General features: G+C 46.3%; 1 long non-coding RNA gene across 1 annotated transcript; it reads left to right on the forward strand.

The window, feature by feature from the left end:
- Window positions 1-3573: 3573 nt before the first annotated feature.
- On the forward strand, window positions 3574-17284 carry LOC310705451. The gene is made up of 2 exons (XR_014525296.1): window positions 3574-3631; window positions 16901-17284. It is a non-coding gene; the product is annotated as an uncharacterized lncRNA (long non-coding RNA).
- Window positions 17285-17484: the final 200 nt, after the last annotated feature.

The following is a 17484-nucleotide window of genomic DNA, read 5'->3' on the forward strand; positions in this document are numbered from 1 at the left end:
GTGATAATAAATGCAGATGTCACTAACACAAAACTGTGCATTAGCTTTACATTATAGGTGCATTCATTAGAGAAACTGATTTGCAGCAGCTTTCTACGACGCGTATAAGCCAGGCATAGGCAAACTTGGCCCTCCAGATGTTTTGGGACTACAACTCCCATCATCCCTAGCTAACAGGACCAGGGGTCAGGGATGATGGGAGTTGTAGTCCCAAAAACATCTGGAGGGCCGAGTTTGCCTATGCCTGGTATAAGCCAAACTGCCTCTGCACACTGGGTGAAATGACCTTTAGGATGCTTTTACACTGGCAAATACTCTGAATGGGATCGAACCCTGATCTGCTCAAAGACATGGTGGGGAAAAAACCGTGCAGACATGATGGTTTCCCCAGTGGTTCAGGTAATTTCCATGAGTTGCAGCTGGCCTGCATTGTTCATCGGGGTTAAGAAGAAGCAATGCTTTATTGTGAGTCTGTGGCCTCAGTTCAGTATCCTGTGAGGATATATATATATATATGGACGCGGGTGGCGCTGTGGGTAAAACCGCAGTGCCTAGGACTTGCCGATCGTATAGTCGGCGGTTCGAATCCCCACGGCGGGGTGAGCTCCCGTCGTTCGGTCCCAGCTCCTGCCCACCTAGCAGTTCGAAAGCACCCTTAAGTGCAAGCAGATAAATAGGTACCGCTTTATAGTGGGAAGGTAAATGGCGTTTCTGTGTGCTGCACTGGTGCAGGCTCGCCAGAGCAGCTTCATCACACTGGCCACGTGACCTGGAAGTGTCCTCAGACGGCGCCGGCTCCTGGCCTCTAGAGTGAGATGAGCGCACAACGCTAGAGTCGGACACGACTGGCCTTCGGGCAGGGGTACCTTTACCTTTACCTATACACACACACACACACACACACACACACACACACACACACACAGTGGTACCTTAGGTTAAGTACTTAATTCGTTCCGGAGGTCCGTACTTAACCTGAAACTGTTCTTAACCTGAAGTGCCACTTTAGCTAATGGGGCCTCCTGTTGCCACCGCGCCGGCGGAGCACGATTTCTGTTCTCATCCTGAAGCAAAGTTCTTAACCTGAAGCATTATTTCTGGGTTAGCGGAGTCTGTAACCTGAAGCGTATGTAACCTGAAGCGTATGTAACCTGAGGTACCACTGTATATATATTCCACTTCCCAAGTTGGTTGGTGAAATATTTCCCTGTGAATCCTGATAAGAACATTCAAAGAATAAATGCAGCCTGTCCATCACTGGTAGATTGGCTTCTGACAGTGTAATGCAAACATGTTCGTTTTCATGTGGCTAAAATAAACAGATTGGCTGTGCCCCCTACAGTTTGGAATACACTTGCCTAGCAGCTCTCAGTTTGTCTCAGGTTACCAACTCTTCCTGCCACAGTTGTCCTGAGTCTGGGGGAAACTATGGAGAGGACTTTGAGATGGGCAGAAAAAAACTTGGATCTGGATTTTGCAGAGAATCCCAGTTGTTTGAGCTGCCCAAACCAACGAGCGGGAGAAGTCAGGTTGTGGACTCCGACAATTGCCTGTTGCTCAGGCCTCGTCAATGAATGCACGGCAACAGGCAATGGTGTGTAATTTAGCTCAGAGGCTGGCTTAGCCGGTCACAGGTGTCACTGAGATATTCTGAATGCGGAATGCTCAAAACTTTTCACCATGAAATATTGCACATGTGGTACTGTAATTGAGACACACTGGGGAAATCTCCCTAGAGCTCACACTTTCCTATCTAACCGGACGCCAGCCCAGTGTTTTGATTCCAACTGCTGCGTTAGCTTGGAGAGCATGGAATTGCTATCTGACACATGGCCAGCTGACCTTGATACTTGGACGAATTTCATTGTGTGCGGACTGAAGTTTTTTTTGGGGGAAAGGGCCTGTTTCTAGGATTCAATGAAGCTGAGGGTCAGTTCATTCAGCCAGCTAAAGTGGGCTGCCGTAAATGTACTGAAGCAGCCCTCCATTCCAAACACAACGGGTAATCTGTGAGCGGATGGAAGGATTGTGTCGATCACCTGCTCATATGGCCTCCCCTGAGATTTTCTTTTATCGACTCCAGGGTTTGAACTTTTAACAAGTCACAATTAAGGTGGGATCTAGACACATTAAAAAATGTTGTGAAAGTGTTTGTTTAAAAAAAAGTTTTGAAAAATATATTGAACTTGCCATAGCTCACCATTGCCATCTAGTGTCGCATTTGTATAATAGGTAAAGGTAAAGGACTCCTGGACGGTTAAGTCCAGTCAAAGGTGACTATGTGGTTGTGGTCCTCATCTCAGATTCAGGCCAAGGGGTGCCATATAAATAAATTATTATTATTATTATTATTATTATTATTATTATTATTACCCACACCTCACATATCCTTCAACTTTCCTCAGATGCAAATAGGGACATTGCTCACTCCATTCCCCAACTGACCCTCCCTTACCCCCATTTTTTGTCCCTCTTCCATGCAGAGCATTTCCACCACTAACAGGACACAATAGGACACAACACGCACAACCTCCATCATCCTGAGAAAACCCATTAATCCTTATTCCATTCCATTCCATTCTTTGGTAGATTTACCAAAAAAAAGCACACTCATTCCTTCCTTCCTTGCGTGTACACACACCAATATATACACCATTTATTATTGTTGGGATTTTTTGTAAAATACTGAGTGTGCATCACAGGATTCCTATCAGGTAATAATACAGTCGTACCTTGGAAGTCAAATGGAATCTGTTCTGGAAGTCCAATGGACTTCCAAAACATTTGGAAACCAAAGTGCCCCGTCGGACGTTCGGCTTCCAAAAATAGTTCACAAACAGTCACTTCAGGGTTTGCGGCGTTCAGAAGCCAAAACGTTTGAGAACTAAGCTGTTTGAAAACCAAAGTAAAACTGTAATAATAATAATAATATTATTATTATTTGAACCCTGCCCACCTGACTGGGTTGCCACAGCCACTCTAGATGCTTTGCACTATTAATTGCTATTTATCAAGGGTGAGGAATGCTCATTGCCAATCCTCTCGCTGCTTTGGTAACACGGACAGGCCTGACTAACGGGTGGAATGACCCTTCAGAGCTCCCCCCTTTTTTGTCACTAATGAATTCCACTCTGCTAATTGGTTTTATCCAAAGAATTATGTAGGATGTTTTCTCCCTGGGCACGTCGTGTTTCTCCGCCTGCAATTTATATCTTGCCTATTGACGCGGGCGTGAAGGAATGAAAATACACCCTGGCCATGGTTATCTTTCACACAATGGCTAATCAATCATCTTGCCTGTTGTCGTACCTGATCCATTCAACCTGCATGCTGATGATATTGCTTAAGGGGGGCCGATGGGGGGGAAGGAGAATGAGGTAAGGTAAAAGGTAAAAGACCCCTGGACAGAATAAGTCCAGTCAAAGGCAACTATGGGGTTGCAGCGCTCATATCGCTTTCAGGCTGAGGGAGCAGGCATTTGTCCACAGACAGCTTTCTGGGTCATGTGGCCAACAGAGGACTAACGGCCTCCATGTTTTAACCAGTTGCTGTGACAATCATTTTGTCGGTTGCTGGTAGTTTTGAAAGATAACTGCTCAGTTGCAGTTGCCTCAGGACCAACTTCCCTCTGGTATAGTTTATTTGCTTGTTATGTAACCTAAGCCAGTGTTCAGGTACAGTTCTGTAAACCTGAATGAATCTGAGAATAAAATAGTTTTATATTAACATGAATTAAGAGGGATTCAGAGGGATTTTTAACCAGGAAGGCAACTTTATTAGTAGAATTCGGATGAGTTAGCAACAAGCTGATCACTGTGTAAACTTAAAAAGGGGATTGTTTAACTCTGCTAAGCTAAACCTTCCCACAGGCTAAACCACTTCTGGTGCAACGGAACACCGTGACAGAAACCAGAGTGCACAGGAACACCGTTTACCTTCCCGCCGGAGTGGTACCTATTTATCTACTTGCACTTTGACTTGCTTTTCAACTGCTAGGTTGGCAGGAGCTGGGACCGAGCAAGGGGAAATCACCCTGTTGCAGGGATTCGAACCGCAACCTTCTGATTGGCAAGCCCAAGAGGCTCGGTGGTTTAGACCACAGCACCACCCGCTCTGTAAATGAAGTAGAGGGAAGGGGCCAGTTCCTAGTTTACATTGGTGCATCTAGCTCAGTAGTCTAGACTCTGCACAAGGGTTTCAGCCTTACCTGAAGATACCAGGAATTGAACCTAGAACCCTTTTGCATGTAAAGTGTGTGCTCCACCATTGAGATATGGCTCCTTCATGTTCTATAGGACCCCCGCTATGAATGTTCTAAAGGACCCTTGTTTTCAAAGGACCCTTTGTTGGAGACATCATCTAGTTCTGTCTGCCTCTGCTAAATGGCTTCATATCTGTTCTTGTATTCAGTCCTCCTCTCCTCCCACCCTACCATGATTCATTGGACTTATCTCTGTCTGCTTCAAGGAAGCTACCTTGAATGGAGTCAGACATCTGAAGGCAACCCTGTATTGGGAAATTTTTTAACATCTAATGTTTTACCATTTTTATGTGCTGTAAGCTGCCCAGACTGGCTGGGGAAACTCAGTCAGATGGGTGGGGTATAAATAATAAAATTATCATCATCAATTGTTATTATCATTGCTCCATCTTGCTCTGTCCTGTCAACGTTGATTGGAAGTGGCACTCCAAGATTTCAGGTGGAGAATCTCTCGCAGCCAGGGATTGAATCTGGGGTCTTCTGCATGCATGAAAGTTGCTCCACCACAAACGGCAGCCCTTCCATGTATCTTGCTGCCATGGATTGAAAGTGCAAACTGGGTTTCACTTTGCAGATTGCTTCGGAAAGTGTGAATTAGGTAGGATCACCTTTAAACCAAATTGATTTTCTCCTCCAACCCTAGTTATCTTCATAAACTTGTCTGTCATCCTTGGGTGGGGGCTGTGCCAACCTGTACCATCCCAATGTTTGCATCTATGCTGCCAAGACGTGTTTCATCCAGAACATGGAGTAAAGGCATCTCTGATTAAGGCCTCCTTGCATGGTTCCGTTTTGCCTGAAATCCTTTTCAGTCTTTCCACAAAAGTTTCTCTCTCTCTCTCTCTCTCTCTCTCTCTCTCTCTCTCTCTCCCCTGTTCGTAAATTTAATTCCCAGCCCTGGGATTTTTGTCTTGCTTTTTTTTTAGTTCTGATGAGAGTGAACAGCTGGCTTGTACTGTGGATTTTGTTGACAGCGTTCAGTTGTTACTCTTTTTTTTTGGTCAGACGGAGCCTGCGTCGCTTTGTCTGGCTACTGTCTGACATGTCAGCTTACACACTGCTCCAGCCCCCAGCTGTTCCCTCCTTTCATGCTATGGATCGCACTTTGCATTAGATTTAAACGTGCCTTCAGAAAATAGTAATAATAAAAATGTCGGCGGAGCTGATCAGTTGCCACAGCAACCTGTAAAATGGGAGAAACCTGATCCTGGAGCAGCCAAGAACTTTGTTGGAAAGGATTTCTGCATATGTGTTTGAGGGCACACTTATCGGCCCATCTTGAAAGTGATCATAATGGCAGCTGAAGAGGCACTGCTTTGAACACTGAAAATGCAATGAAAACCTTGATTTACTTAAGGGAAAAACACGACTTCAAAACCCCGTTAAACTTTTGATGTGTGTTACAAAGACTTTGGGAAGTGTTTCGACACAACATTTTGTCTCCAAGGATGGTGGGACAAATGAAAGTAAAAGAAAGAATAGATATTTCTGTTGTTGTTTTTTAACTTCTGTTCACACATACGGTATTTTTCCTTGTTGTTGTTTAGTCGTTTAGTCGTGTCCATGGACCAGAGCACGACAGGCACTCCTGTCTTCCACTGACTCCCACAGTTTGGTCAAACTCACGCTGCTAGCTTCGAGAACACTGTCCAACCATCTCGTCCTCTGTCATCCCCTTCTCCTTGTGCCTTCCATCTTTCCCAACACCAGGGTCTTTTCCAGGGAGTCTTCTCTTCTCATGGGGTATTGGAGCCTCAGCTTCAGGATCTGTCCTTCCAGTGAGCACTCAGGGCTGATTTCCTTCAGAATGGAGAGGTTTGATCTTCTTGCAGTCCATGGGACTCTCACGAGTCTCCTCCAGCACCATAATTCAAAAGCATCAATTCTTCGGCAATCACCCTTCTTTATGGTCCAGCTCTCACTGCCATACATCACTACTGGGAAAACCATAGCTTTAACTATACGGACCTTTGTTGGCAAGGTGATGTCTCTGCTTTGTCATTGCTATTTTTTCTTAACTGAGACCAATTCATACTTGGCACAGTGTCTGATTGCGCAAACAACTTCACCCATATATTTTCTCCAGGTTTCCACCATTGATTTTCCAATTTAACTGAGAAGCCTGAAAGCCACTGTGGAATGTATCTTCCTTGGACTGCTTGGACGGCAATTACCCTAGGAGAGGCAAATAAGAAATTGGAATCTGAGGGGTTCTTGAATCCCCTGGGGTGGTTTCTGGTTTGCATGGCAGGCACCCCAGCCAATACCCTCATCTCACTATGGAATGGTGAGATGAGAAGAGCTATCAGTTTGGATCGTCCTGAGCACTCTCTCCAGCTCTGTGGAGTTCAGCTGGCTCACTGCTTTCCAGGAGAGTTTCAAGCGATGAAGCTGGACAACAGTTTGAGTTGAAGCTGGAAGCTGGAGCAAGATTGTTTTCTTCTGCCCCAAAGGGTGGAACCTGAACCCACAGCTTCAGGTTACAAGAAAGGATAGTCCAACTAAACATCAGGAAGACCTTTCTGACGATGAAAGTTGTTTGACAGTGAAACGGTCTCCTTTGGGAGGTGGTGGACTCTCCTTCCTTGGAGGTTTTAAAGCAGAGGCTGGATGACTATCTGTCATGGATGCTATAGGGTGGGAGGTGGGGTGGGGTTGGACTTGATGACCCTTGGGGTCCCTTCCAACTCTAGAATTCTGTGATTATCAGAACTCTGGATCTCAGAAGTAGGTAAACAACCTATTCTGGAAGGGGTTGTTCTTCCTGTGAATGACCAGGTATGTAGTCTCCTTGATTCAACTTTGACACTGGACACCTAAGTTGCTGCAATGATCTGGAGTGCATATTTCCACTCCTTGCCCAAGTGAGCTCCCAATTAGACTACTATGATGTGCTCTGCATGAGGCTGCTCCTGAATATATATTGCTGCTAGTGAAAAATGTGGCCAACAGAGTTTTGACTCATCAAGGCAATGTGAGATCATATAGCACTATAGTCCTTAAAGATCTGCAGTTCAAGGTGCTGGATTTGAGGTATAAAGTCCTAAACAGCTTAGGACTCAGCTACTGTTCTGTCCTGAGCATGGTTTCAGATTCTACCACCAAGTGAAAGCCAGGCTGCTCATGGTTCCCACACCACTAAGTTAATACCAGAAAGGACCAGAAAGGATTGTTCAGTGCTTGGCCCTTATTTAAAGCATCATTGAGAAGTTGTGAGGGGATACAGAAGTTCTCTCTGTGGTCTTGACAGTGATGAGTCCTTCACACCACCAACCTTTTAGCATTCAGCGCATGATGAACCAGTATGCATTTACTGACTGGAAGACAATTATCAAAATGAGCTAAGCGATTTTACACAAAGTACAGAGAAAGCAATGTTCAAGGTTCTTTTTTTAAAAAAAATATGGAGCCATTTAATGCTCAACAATGCGTCTTTGTTTTGCACTTAAATCCCCACTAAAGCTCCTAGTTACAAAAGTTAAATCATGAGATTTCCCCTCCCACAACGAATGATTTCACCATTTTTTAATGGGAGAACAGGGCTGTTACACGTGTCCTCATTTTCACCTGTGAAATGGGTCCAGGCCAGGAGGCAAGGCAGAAATAGCTAGGTTAGGAAACAAGAAGACAAAGGGCAGGATTCCCCTTCTGAGCTCTGTTAGTGGCTGCCTTATACTGCATATACTGTTTCCTTTCTGAGCAGGATATATAAGTCTTTACTGAATGTCCACTTATTTGGGTTTTAGCTTTGTTTTAAATGCATGTGTTGTTTTTGTGTGTTTTCAACTGTTTTTAATTATTGTTAGGTGTAAATCACCTTCACATGGTTATTTAGAAGGTGATTAATAAATTATTTGTAATAATAATAATAATAATAATAATAATAATAATAATAATTGATTTCAGTACTGTCTACACCAGGTATCTTCAACCTTTTAGACCCACAACCCACTTTTAACCCAAACATTTGGGGACTGATTTCTTAATCTTGCATGGTGGTAGTGCTTGGATTAAGCCATGACCCCCGAGGTAGGGGGTGGCGATGTGGTCTAAACCATGGAGCCTCTTGGGCTTGCCAATCAGAAGGTTGAATCCTGACAAGACTGAAGTACTGTTTTGGGGGGACAGGGGATGGGCAGGTGTGGGGGATTCCCTGGTTCTGAATGGGGTAACTGTGCCCCTGAAGGACCAGGTGCACAGCCTGGGAGTCATTTTGGACTCACAGCTGTCCATGGAGGCGCAGGTTAATTCTGTGTCCAGGGCAGCTGTCTACCAGCTCCACCTGGTACACAGGCTGAGACCCTACCTGCCCGCGGACTGTCTTGCCAGAGTGGTGCATGCACTAGTTTTCTCCTGCTTGGACTACTGGAACGCGCTCTACGTGGGGCTACCTTTGAAGGTGACCCGGAAGCTGCAATTAATCCAGAATGCGGCAGCTAGACTGGTGACTGGGAGTGGCCGCTGGGACCACATAACACTGGTTCTGAGAGATCTGCATTGGCTCCCAGTACGTTTCTGAGCACAATTCAAAGTGTTGGTGCTGACCTTTAAAGCCCTAAATGGCCTCGGTCCTGTATACCTGAAGGAGCGTCTCCACCCCCATCGTTCAGCCCAGACACTGAGATCCAGCGCCGAGGGCCTTCTGGCGGTTCCCTCATTGCGAGAAGTAAGGTTACAGGGAACCAGGCCGAGGGCCTTCTCGGTAGTGGCGCCTGCCCTGTGGAACGCCCTCCCAGCAGATGTCAAAGCAATAAACAACTATTTTACTTTTAAAAGACAACTGAAAGCAGCCCTCTTTAGGGAAGTTTTTAATGTCTGATGCTGTACTGTTTTTAAAATTCAGTTGGAAGCCACCTAGAGTGGCTGGGGAAACCCAGCCAGATGGGCGGGGTATAAATAATAAATTATTAATTATTATTATTATTATTATTATTATTATTATTATTATTATTAGGTCAGCAGTTTGAGTCTGCCCAATGGGGTGATCCCCCATTGCTCTGTCCCAGCTCCTGCCAACCTAGCAGTTCGAAAGCATTCCAGTATGAGTAGATAGATAGGCACCTCTCTGGCGGGAATGTAAATGGTGTTTCTGTGTGCTCTGGCACTCGGCAAGATGCTCTGCCATTGAGTAATGGGTCTTCCCCAAAAAAGGACTGAATTTTTTTTCTTCTCCATCTCTAAACACCCCAAATCTGTTTGTTAAGCATACGGCATCAAGCCTTGAGGCATGTGACCTGACAGCATTGGTGCAATGTGTTCCCACCACAACCCCAGAGGACTGATTTTTTAAACTCATCTTCTCCACCCCAAAGTTTTCATTGAAAGATTCTCCTCTAAACCAAGAAGCCATTAGCAGAGGTTATCACATTTTACTGAGCAGACTACCTACCTACTCAAAGGCAAGGCAGTCTTATCCCGAATGCGCATTTCCTATAGACACTCAAATAATACACAACACCAATTAGCATTAATGAGAGCTTAAATCACCCCATGCTGAGATACGAATATATATAATAAGCACTGTGAGCTCGAGGAGGGAAATGTGTTGAGGTAAATCTAAATGAGGAAATGGTAATGCAGAAGCAGAAATGGTGGTATTTGTAGACCTGGATAACAAACCACAGAGAGGGGAGCAAAAGGCATCTGCTGGCAGAAACTTCAAGCCAGGGCTGGGTCCAGGTTTGAGGGAACCCATGGCAAAGGGCCCTCCGGCAGAACCTGCCTACAGCAGAGGGTCTCCTGTCAGGAGAAGGGTTGCAGCTTAGTGGTAGAGCATCTGCTTTGCATGCAGAATGTCCCAGGTTCGAGTCCCAGCATCTCCAAGTTGGACTAGGAATGTGTCGGGTCTGAAATCCTGGAGAGCCAGCACCTGTTAGTGTACAAAATACTGAGCTAAATGGACCATTGAAGCACTAAGAGCTGTAGTCTCGTAATCTGGGGTCCTGGGTTCGCGTCCCCGCTCCTCCACATGCAGCTGCTGGGTGACCTTGGGCCAGTCACACTTCTCTGAAGTCTCTCAGCCCCACTCACCTCACAGAGTGTTTGTTGTGGGGGAGGAAGGGAAAGGAGAATGTTAGCCGCTTTGAGACTCCTTCGAGTAGTGATAAAGCGGGATATCAAATCCAAACTCTTCTTCTTCTTCTACTATAGCCAGCACCAGGTAGATAGGTGGCAGGGGTCGCCATTTTAATTTCCCACGATGCACTTCACGTAGGCACTGTGAAGCCCTGAGCTGGCCCAACCAGTGCAGGTCAGAGCACATGAAAAAGCATTGCTAGGTGGCTCCAGATCAGGCCTTTTCTGGTGGGCACTGCCAGGGTGCAAATATCTCACAAAGAGGTTATCTCAGGCTTTACTGATCTGGCACCCTCCAGATATTTGGACTACCAATATTTGGCCCACCCAACCCTGCAGCACTCTGCCTCCAACAAAGTTTGAGAAGCCAGGCATCACACAGCAGCATGGAAATGGACCAAAGGACTTCTGAAAACATTCCTTCTGTCTTTGGAAAGAGAGCCAGTGTGGTGTAGTGGTTAAGAGCGGTAGTCTCATAATCTGGGGAACCGGGTTCGCGTCTCCACTCCTCCACGTGCAGCTGCTGGGTGACCTTGGGCCAGTCACACTTCTCTGAAGTCTCTCAGCCCCACTCACCTCACAGAGTGTTTGTTGTGGGGGAGGAAGGGAAAGGAGATTGTTAGCCGCTTTGAGACTCCTGAAGGGGAGGGAAAGGCGGGATATCAAATCCAAACTCTTCTTCTTCTTCTTTACTCCTGTCACAGAACTAAAATGACCAGAGTGGTTCAACAATCAGTCCCTCTTTCTGGGGAACACTGTAGCTCCCTGAAGGGGAATTGGGGATCCCCTATTTAATCTCAGAAGCCTTAACAAACTACCATTCCCATGTTTCCATACACTCCAAGTGTCCTGATTTTCCAGGAACAGTCCTGGTACAGTGGTACCTCGGGATGCAAACAGGATCCGTTCCGGAGCCCCGTTCGCATCCTGAAGCAAACGTAACTAGCGACGGCACGTCTGCGCACGTGTGTGTCGCTTCTGCGCATGCGTGTGATGTCATTTTGAGCGTCTGCGCATGCGCGAGCGGTGAAACCCAGAAGTAACATGCTCCGTTACTTCTGGGTTGCCATGGAACGCAACTCGAACGTGCTCAACATGAAGCATATTCAACCCGAGGTATGACTGTATTGTAGAAGCCTTCTCGGTTTCGGATCTGATCCTGGAATGCCCTACTTTCTCTTTTTCCTCCGCGCCATGTCTCAGAGACCAATTAAAAGTGTGTGCAGTGGTGGAGGAACCCTCTCTGGCATTTGGGGCAGGAGGCCGAGGGTAGGGCAAACTGCCCAGTGGTGCATGCATGACATCCGTATGGACTGCACACATGTGGCATCCCCTATGGACTGCGTACATGCGGCATCCCATACGGACTGCACACACGCGGCAGCCATGAGGTCGCCATGCGAGAGGCAGCCCATATGGACGCCCATATGAACGGTGCACATGCGCGGCAGCCCATACGGATGCTTCACAAGCGGAGCCCATGCTAACTGTGCATGCACCCTTGGCTGTTCTACAGCTGGGGGGAGGCAGCGGGCCATCTTGACACCCCCTGAGTGGTGCCCAGGGCAGCCCGCCCCCTCCGTCCCCCTTCGTATGCCCCTGAGTGTGTGTGTAGGTGCAAAAAAGGGAGTCCCATTTATACTGAAAATAAAATACCTGCACCAAAGGAAGGAAATGGCGAAGCTGGCATACAGAGCCCTTCCTATAATTTTGAAGGAGAGGGTCACCAATCCACTTTAAATTCTTTCACTGTAATGCTTCAGTAGCCAGCCATTTCGTAGGAAACGTGGGGGAGTGTTTATTTCTTTATTGTACATGGAGTACACACTGAGTACACACTGTGTACTCAGAAGGAAGTCCCACTGTATTCAATGAAGCTTACTCACCAGTAACTAGGTAAAGACTGGGCAGCCTTACACTGCAATCTCAAGCATTTTTTACTCAGAACTAAGTCTCACTCAGTTTGATAGGATTTACTCTCTGGTATGTTCTTGACGCGGGTGGCGCTGTGGGTTAAACCACAGAGCCTAGGACTTGCCGACCAGAAGGTCGGTGGTTCGAATCCCCGCGACGGGGTGAGCTCCCGTTGCTCAGTCCCTGCTCCTGCCAACCTAGCAGTTCGAAAGCACATCAAAGTGCAAGTAGATGAATAGGTACCACTCCGGCAGGAAGGTAAATGGCGTTTCTGTGCGCTGCTCTGGTTCTCCAGAAGCGGCTTAGTCATGCGGGCCACATGACCCGGAAGCTGTACGCTGGCTCCCTCGGCCAATAAAGCGAGATGAGCGCCACAACCCCAGAGTTAGTCACGACTGGACCTAATGGTTTACCTTTTATGTTCTTGATCACTCAAAATTTTCATCAACATCATCATCATCATCAGTGCCAACCTGAATAAAATATTGGAGGGGGCAGGTAATTCCTGCCCCACAGAATCAATCACATGACACAGTGCACATACACAATTTGAATGGCAATGCCCATCAACTTTTTTTTGGGGGGGGGCAAAATATTTTATTCTAGGCCCCTAGAAGTTGGCTTCTATGATTATGATTATTTTCCCCCATCTTTATCCCTGACAGGGACTCAAGGCAGCTTGCTGCTAAGATCTTATTTCCTCCCATTGATCTGTGGAAGGTGTTGCAGATATTTTATTGACGACAATTCTGTGTGGTCAGTTTGGCAGAAAGGTTGACATTGGCTCCAGTGACCGATGTATATGTGTCTTTGGTGTCTATGTGTACGGGAGGTCAAACTCAGGGGAAGCTTTCTGGTGTAGGTCAGGATGTCCCTGTTTTTATCTGAGGAATGTTGGAGGGCGTGGGCTTCTTGTTTTGCAAGAGGTGGAAGGCACGACTTTCAAAATGGTTTAGAGGGGCTTTAAATGTATGTTGTGGATGCGACCCTGAACTCTCTCCTGACACGTACGTTTGTAAGGAGGGACATTTACAGCAAAGCAGGTCCAGCCCAGACGCAGGCTTATCTCCTCAGTGAAAACTAGGTCAAAAGAAAACTTAAAAGCGACTGTTCGGAGGAGAGAGAGAGGAATATATTTGTGTGTGGCTTATGTGTGTGCATCTTCAATAACTGTAAAGGCAATTAGTTCAGTGGGCTGTAAAGCAACAATCATTTGGGATGGATTTCTGTGTGCCTTTTCATATCACAGTTTTCATCCACTGCTTTATTTTCGTAGCCACTCTGATATCTTAACATCGTTTCCCCCCCTGCTAGAGTCATTGCCAAACATTTGAAAATGTTATAGAGAAAGGCAAAAATGCTTGTTGCGTTACAAATACACACACGCATACCCTCCCTACTCGACACCTTTTCCAGCCCTCCGGCTAATATTTTTTCAAATGTTAATGGTGCTTTTTACAATTGTATGAGGTTCGGGAAGGAAGAAACACATTGTCTCATGAGAGGGATAAGATCGGGATCTTTTTTAAAATACCAGAGCTGAGCAGACATTTTTCAAAAGACACTTTTTCTGGGATCATTTCTTTTTATTCTTCCTGCACCCTCCCTAGAAAAAGAAATATAGGAATACAGGAAGAAGAGGTGAATTTAGGGCAGTGCAACTGGTTCCTCCTCACTGTGTGCTGAGCCTAGGGGGCGCTGCAAATATGATGTAGTGATTTGAGCAGAACGGAAGGTGAGAGGCAAGGGGTGACCCGAATTTTGGCCTTGCATAGGGCGCTGGTGAAATTCAAAAGACCAAATTCCGCCCCTTGAGGAAGATGCCTTGTACCAACTCTGCCATTGGTCTATCCAGCTCAGTCTTGCCCACACTGACTGACAGTAGCTATCCAGGGTTTCAGACAAGGGAATATTCCCAGCCGTACCAGGAAATGCCTGGGATTGAACCTGGGATTGAACCTGCGGCCCCTGAGCTATGGACCTTCCCTACATCGGTCCAATATACCCGAAGGAGCGTCTCCACCTCCTTCGTTCTTCCCAGACACTGAGGTCCAGTGCCGAGGGCCTTCTGGCGGTTCCCTCACTGCGAGAAGCCAAGTTACAGGGAACCAGGCAGAGGGCCTTCTCAGTAGTGGCACCCACCCTGTGGAAGGCCCTCCCATTAGATGTCAAAGAGAAAAACAACTACCAGACCTTTAGAAGACATCTGAAGGCAGCCCTGTTTAGGGAAGTTTTTACTGTTTGATGGAGTCCTGTATTTTAGTATTTTGTTGGAAGCCGCCCAGAGTGGATGGGGAAGCCCAGCCAGATGGGCGGGGTATTATTATTATTATTAATAATAATAATAATAATAATAATAATAATAATTACAGTGGTACCTCGGGGTAAGTACTTAATTCCTTCTGGAGGTCCTTTCTTAACCTGAAACTGCTCTTAACCTGAAGCACCACTTTAGCTAATGGGGCCTCCTGCTGCCGCCATGCCGCCGGAGCACGATTTCTGTTCTCATCCTGAAGCAAAGTTCTTAACCTGAACACTATTTCTGGGTTAGCGGAGTCTGTAACCTGAAGCATATGTAACCTGAGGTACCACTGTATTATTATTGCATTTCCCCTGAATATTCACAATTTCTTTTTCTTTTGGTATGGTTTAACCATCAATCCTTCTTCCCAGGCAAACTCTGGGAATCGCAGTGTTGAGTGGGGAACAGGGGTCTCCTAACAGCGCTCAACACCCTTAACAAACTGCAGCTCTCAGGATTCTTGGGTGGGGGGGTGAGACTTCGGCCAGGGGCGTAGGAAGGGGGGCGGGGGGCACCCCAAGTATCACCATGGAGGGGGGTGACAAATTATCAAGGAACAATTACTGCCCTACTAGGGCAGTTCATGAAAAACTTTTTTTTTTAAAAAAATGCCTGTTTCAAAGGTCTTATTGTCATGGTCTGGTCTACGGGTGATCGAAGTCGCTGCTGAGGATGTTGGGACCAAGGGCAAGATGGTGGGGTGGGAGCAGGAATGAGAGTCCAGGAGCCAGGAGTCAGGAAGCCAAGAGACTGAGGGTCAGGAAGCAAGGAGTCATGAAGTCAAGGGTCCGAGGGTCGAGAAGCAAGGAGTCAAGAAGCCTAGTTCCGAGGATCAGGAAGCAAGAAGCCAAACACAGCAAGGCAGGAAACGTGTTGTTGTGGCAAAGAGCCAAAGGGAAATGCTGACCTTATATCCCTTCCTGGTTCTTGCCACCAGGTTACCAAGCGGCCTCACCTGTGCGGCCGCATCTTGCATCTCCAGAACAAACTTAGGAAGGCCCCAGTCCTGTGAAGCCCTACTGGTCACAGGGCCTGGCTCCTGCACGCACTCCTGACACTTATCTTACACCACTAGGGATTATATAGTTATATATGAAATTTCATGCATACAAGTTAATATCTTGACCCTCCTCCACGAAAATAGCTGTTTACAGTGGTGCCTCGCAAGACGAAAACAATCCGTTCCGCGAGTCTCTTCGTCTAGCGGTTTTTTCGTCTTGCGAAGCAACCCTATTAGCAGCTTAGCAGATTAGCGCTATTAGCGGTTTAGTGGCTATTAAAGGCTTAGCGGCTTAGCGGCTAAAAGGCTATTAGCGGCTTAGCGGCTTAGAAAAAGGGGGGAGCGAAAAAAAACCGCAAGACTCGCAAGACTTTTTCGTCTTGTGAAGCAAGCCCATAGGGAAATTCGTCTTGCGAAGTACATCGAAAATTGGAAAACCCTTTCGTCTAGCGGTTTTTCGTCTTGCGAGGCATTCGTCTTGCGGGGCACCACTGTACTTGGCTGTATTCCTATGTTGTGAAGGGTGAAATTTCAATTCAGTGGAGCAGGGTCAAAATATACACATAATATCTGTACTTACTGTGACAGCACCTGCACTTTGGAACTCCCCGCCTACTGCAACAAAGCACGTGCCTTTGCTAGACTCTTTTCGGGCAGCTGCTCAAAGCATTCTTCCTTAGGCAAGCATTCTTAGATGCTTAGGAAGCTGAAGTCATTTTAATCTTAATATTTTAGCTTTTGTATGTTTTAAAGTAGGATTGTTATTTTTTCTTGATTTTACTGCTGTGGTTTTTTGTTTTGTTTTGGTGAACCACTTTGCAGGTTTTTAAAAATAAATTTTATTAAATAAACAAACAATAAATATAAATAAAATAACACAAGCCAAAACACAAGCCATCCTGTAGATTTAAGTATCTGTCCACAGCCGCCTACTTGTTATCAGAGGCCCAGAATCCACATTCCTTTGTAAGAAAATATGAAATAACTTAAAACCCATTTTTGCAGGCAAAAGAAATCACTGTGGGGGGAAGTGACAAAGACATTTTCCGCACTGGGTACCACCTGTCCTTCCTATGCCTCTGGCCTTGGCTGCATTAAAGTGGTATGATACTGCTTCAAATGTCTAATGCAGATAGGATGTTGGATGGTGTGAAAGTTTGGTGTTTGTAGCCACCCAAAGCAGAAGAAGAAGAAGAAGAAGAAGAAGAAGAAGAAGAAGAAGAAGAAGAAGAAGAGGAGGAGGAGGAGGAGGAGGAGGAGGGGGAGGGGGAGGAGGAGGAAGAAGAAGAGGTGGTGATGAGGAAAAGCCACATTGGCTATAATTTACTTCATTTGGGTCTTTTCTCAGGGCTTCCTCTTTTGCTACAAACATTGAGCCAGCTGACAGAACATCGCTAAATAGGAGGCGGCTTCTGCTGATGGATGCTATGGCAGAATCGCCGCATGTTTATCTACTTAACGGCCCCGTAGAGTTGCCAAGTTCTACATCGTGCACTGATCTTGCTGCGAGGCAGAATTTATACCTCCCCATTTGGGCAGTCTTAATTTTTTCCTTCTGCCAAGAGGAAGACAGCGTATTCGCAAGGCGAGAAAGAGAATTCCTGCTAAAAATGGAATACTCTTCGATGTGTATGTTTCCCCCGCCTGCTCTTTACTTCTCCGGTATCAGACATGAGTTTTGGAAGTCATTTGGAACCGTAACAGGAGCATAATGGGCCTTGCCTTAAGTGCATTTTTTTGTGTGTGTGCTATGAAATCTGATGGCCTCTCCTTCTTCTTTGTCTCTATAAATTCCCAAGGCAGCTTCCCAGAAAGGAAAAAAAGGGGTCCTGCAGTGGTCTACAGCAGGGATTGGGAACCTGTGGCCCTCCAGATGTTGTGGTCCATTGGATTGCTCGCCCACCTTTCATCCAAATTTTCCAGGGAGGGTTG

Source organism: Podarcis liolepis (genome assembly GCF_965112155.1).
Source record: "Podarcis liolepis genome assembly, chromosome: 4".
NCBI classification, from domain to species: domain Eukaryota; kingdom Metazoa; phylum Chordata; class Lepidosauria; order Squamata; family Lacertidae; genus Podarcis; species Podarcis liolepis.